The sequence below is a fragment of the Daucus carota genome, chromosome 3 (genome assembly GCF_001625215.2).
Source record: "Daucus carota subsp. sativus chromosome 3, DH1 v3.0, whole genome shotgun sequence".
Taxonomy (NCBI): domain Eukaryota; kingdom Viridiplantae; phylum Streptophyta; class Magnoliopsida; order Apiales; family Apiaceae; genus Daucus; species Daucus carota.
This window is the reverse complement of record NC_030383.2, coordinates 31,562,873-31,566,834: the sequence shown is the minus strand read 5'-3', so window position 1 is coordinate 31,566,834 and position 3,962 is coordinate 31,562,873. Positions and strand designations below refer to the sequence as shown.

At 31.8% G+C, this 3,962-nt stretch overlaps 1 long non-coding RNA gene across 2 annotated transcripts; it reads right to left on the bottom strand.

Annotated features, from left to right (window-relative positions):
- Positions 1–346: 346 nt before the first annotated feature.
- Positions 347–3,685, bottom strand: LOC108212362 (uncharacterized). 2 transcript variants are annotated; one of them, XR_010289803.1, is made up of 4 exons: positions 2,825–3,685; positions 2,185–2,366; positions 1,528–1,654; positions 347–635 (listed from the first exon to the last, which is right to left on the bottom strand). It is a non-coding gene; the product is annotated as an uncharacterized LOC108212362 (long non-coding RNA). The 2 variants fall into 2 exon arrangements; XR_010289802.1 differs by having other exon boundaries at positions 2,185–3,685.
- Positions 3,686–3,962: the final 277 nt, after the last annotated feature.

Below are 3,962 nucleotides of genomic sequence, written 5' to 3'. Positions count from 1 at the left end.
TAACATCAGTTAATAACTGATGTCTATTGTTGGATTTAACATCGGTTTCGCACACCCAAAATGATGTATATTATACTCTTTAACATCAGTTCTATAAGCTTCAATGATGTCTATTGTACTCATTTACATCAGTTAATAACTGATGTTAAAACTTAGTGCCTTTAACATCGCCCACAAAGACATCGCTTGATTTTTTTGCTTACATCAGCTAACAACTGATGTCTATAGCCTTTGACATCACTTTAACTTTAAAGAAACTGATGTTATAACATTTTATTAACATCATTTATTTACTCATTAACTGATGTAATAACATTGAATTAACATCATTTTTATACACCAGAAATAACAAACCAAGAAACAACCAAATCAACAGCTAAATCTTATTAAAGCATATATAAACCAAATGTACATCCATCCATCAAATTCCAATTTCACCGACTACACATCCATAAAATCCAATATCGATCAACTACTACACAGCCATCTAATTTAAATATCAAGTACATAATCAAAGCCTCTAAAGTACATAATCAAAGCTATATATGTCGTTTAAATTTGCTCCTGGAAGATGTAGTAAACAGCACTGGCGAGTAGAACATAATTTCATTGATCCCCGTGCATCGTTGGAAAATCTATTAACAAAAAAATATCACATATTAGTTGAACAACCATTTATGCATCTGATTACATTCAGTCAAAAACGCCTGCTGATTACCTGTAATGCAATTGCTATGACAAGTTGTATCTGTTAGAAATTTACTTATAGAAATATCTATGAGAATTTTACTTATATAGAAGCAAACAAATTGTATTATATTGCACAATACTGGGCAATTTATCTGTATACATAAATTTTCAGGCAAAGCAATTCAAACATTGTGTTCTGTTTTCTGTTAAAAAAAAAGATCTGAACTTTTGGAAATAACTCATCACAGTTGATCTGTGTCACTCATGTTGAGAGTTCTTACACAGATACATGTAGTTGTGTACTGGAGGACCAATTTCACATTTTCATTAAAACCGACAAAAATAAAATATCTAAGTGCAGTATAATCAATACTTAACACCAATATTAATTTGGAGAACTTACTTAGCAGTGAAGTATCAGAACTATCTTATACTTAAGCACATCTACTCAACATAGATATTGAGTGTAAGTTGGGAACTAATTAATGAAACCTATTACGGGGTGTAAAACATAGATATTGTCAGAATTTCTTCTTAGCAAGCTTCTCAACTAATTATTGACATACTTTGCCAGTAGATGCACCACCAAACACAGACAATATATACTGATAACAAGCATAACAACCATTATATAAAAAACATGTGAAGTTCAAACCTTATCTCAACTTGAATAGACACAAGAAGATTATATTAATGAGATTTGCTTTCATTGGGCCTGGGAATTTTCTTAAACTCGTAATCATTTATATCAACTTTCTTTTGCATAGCCAGCAAAGAAGAGCCATTTTTAATTAAACAGAAAAATACATTAATTATATATTGAGAAATCTAATGTACCTTTAGCTCCTCTTCCATGGAAATCTTTTTTGGTTGATATGCTGCATTAGGTCCTGTTCTTGATAATGCTTTCTTGGTTTCGAATATCTCCCACTCCTGATCATCTTTTACCTTAGCAATATCCTTGCTGAAGTACAAGTACAAAAGAATAGGATCTTAAAGTAACCATATGCAAAAGACAGAACAAATTGAAACAAAATATTGATGCCATGATCCGCTAGGACAGACAACACAATATACTAATAGTTTCTAAACATAAAAGCAATATTACTTTCAAAATAAGCATCCTCAAGTAGGGTTTGAAATTAATTAATAGGAAGACATTTGATAATAGTTTTAAAATGTGAAAGTTGCTTGGTCAACTTTTTTATTCTATTTTTTTGTCCTCTTCCCACTTTATGCAATGGAATTAAACCTCAAAATTCACAATGAAATTAAACCTCAGATTACTAAAGGGATTGAGCGAGTCTAGCCTGTCACAACAAACACACATATAACCTACTGGATTTGGACTAGACATATACTATATACCAACACTACATGGTTGTGGCAAATAAAGACAAAACAAAATAAATAAATATCATTTTACTCAACAGAAATTTTTAAATCAATTGTATAACATATCTCTTTGGCATAAAGTTAAGTTTTTTAACAGACCTTCCCAAGGATGATTAAACCTTTATCCTCTGCATCTTTAATCATACTATACCCGATTCTGCAGGTCCTCTGCCAAGTGCTGCTTTAGACATCTAGTAAGTTCGGCAAATGACTCTGAATCACGGCCATATGGCTTCTCAACAATAACTCTTGTCCACCCATTTGCTGAAGAAGCTTGGGCACTAGCAAGTATAGTTCCAGTCAAAACTATTAAGTTAATATAATCATATATACAAGTATCTCTACTTCCAGTCAAAATTAACCCTAAATTTGCTGTATTCTACTAATATCAGTTCATTTGTTGCAACACTAATTTTTATCAAGTATACTTCCACACCCGCAAACCACAAAGACATACATATACAAGCACAACAAAAGAATCACAAGCAAATCATAAGTAGATATATAAGCAGACCATAACCAAAAGGCCCTAAAAATCAAACCATCAGAATCATAAACAAACCATAAGCAAACCAAATCAATAAAATCTTAAGAGATATAAATCACTAGCAGAGCCCTAAAAATCAAAAGCCCTCATATAAAGAACCCCAAAATCAAGAATCATCATATATATACAATAGCACAATAAAGACCCCAATAAACAAACAAATACATCATGTATACATCAATCAAAGATTACCAACTTAATAATTAAGCTCCCAGTCCATTGATTAAACTGAAGCTTTGAGTCCTCGACCCTGAGCAGCAACCAGCGAGATGTAGGGGAACGACATCGAGGGACTGAGGTGGGACGGGATCGAGGATTTATAGCTTTTGAAGTGCCTGAATTGGGACGGAATCGCAGGACGTAGAAGGATTTCTTGTCAGGAGGATTTTAGGGTTCTTGAGCTTTGATATGTCGGGACTTTTTTTATAAACGAGTGATTGAGTGTGTGTGAATGTGTCTTTCGTTATGATTTTGGTTTAGTATATATGCTTTAATTTTATATTTTTGTTAGATATGTAATTTTATATGTGTAATGTGTTGGGTTGTAATGTGTTGGGTGATTTTAATTTATGTGTGTGTGGGAGTAGTTTTAATTAGTTTAATATTTTTAACTTAGTTGAATAATTATAATTTTTAATATTTATTTTTATAATTTTAAAGTTATAACATATATGATTTGTGTATTTTAATGTTTTTTTAATATTTCAAAATAAAAATATATATATGATTTTTTATTTTAAAGATTTTGATTTATATAAATATTTATATGTATTTGTTTGTAGTGATTTTATTTCAACGTTTTATGTTATGAATATTGAGGGAGATGGAATTTGTTTAAGGGAGGGAAGTTGAAATTTTATAAGGGAGGGAAATTTTTGATAAAGGGGAAATAGGGGTGGGAATGGTGGAAACTTTTTTTAAACACGTACCTTACATATCAGTTGCATAAATAACTGATGTCTAAAGTACTTTAACACATCAGTTTAAGTGAAAATGATGTTAAAAGCATTTTTAACATTAGTGGCAATTCTAACTGATGTCTGAAGTGTGATGTCCATTAAGGAAAGCTGTCTTGACATCCATTTGCCAAATCTCATAATCGAGATGAGCTACTATAGATAAAAGAATACGGATTGACTTAAGAATGACTACTGGCGAAAAGGTTTCCTCATAATCGATACATTCTTTCTGAGTATACCCTTTCGCAACAAGTCTTGCTTTCCAGGCTTTCACCCTTTTGTCTGATCCCCTCTTTTTCTTGTAGACCCACTTACATCCAATAGGTTTTATACCTTTGGGTGGTTCCACGAGCTCCCAGACCTGATTAGAA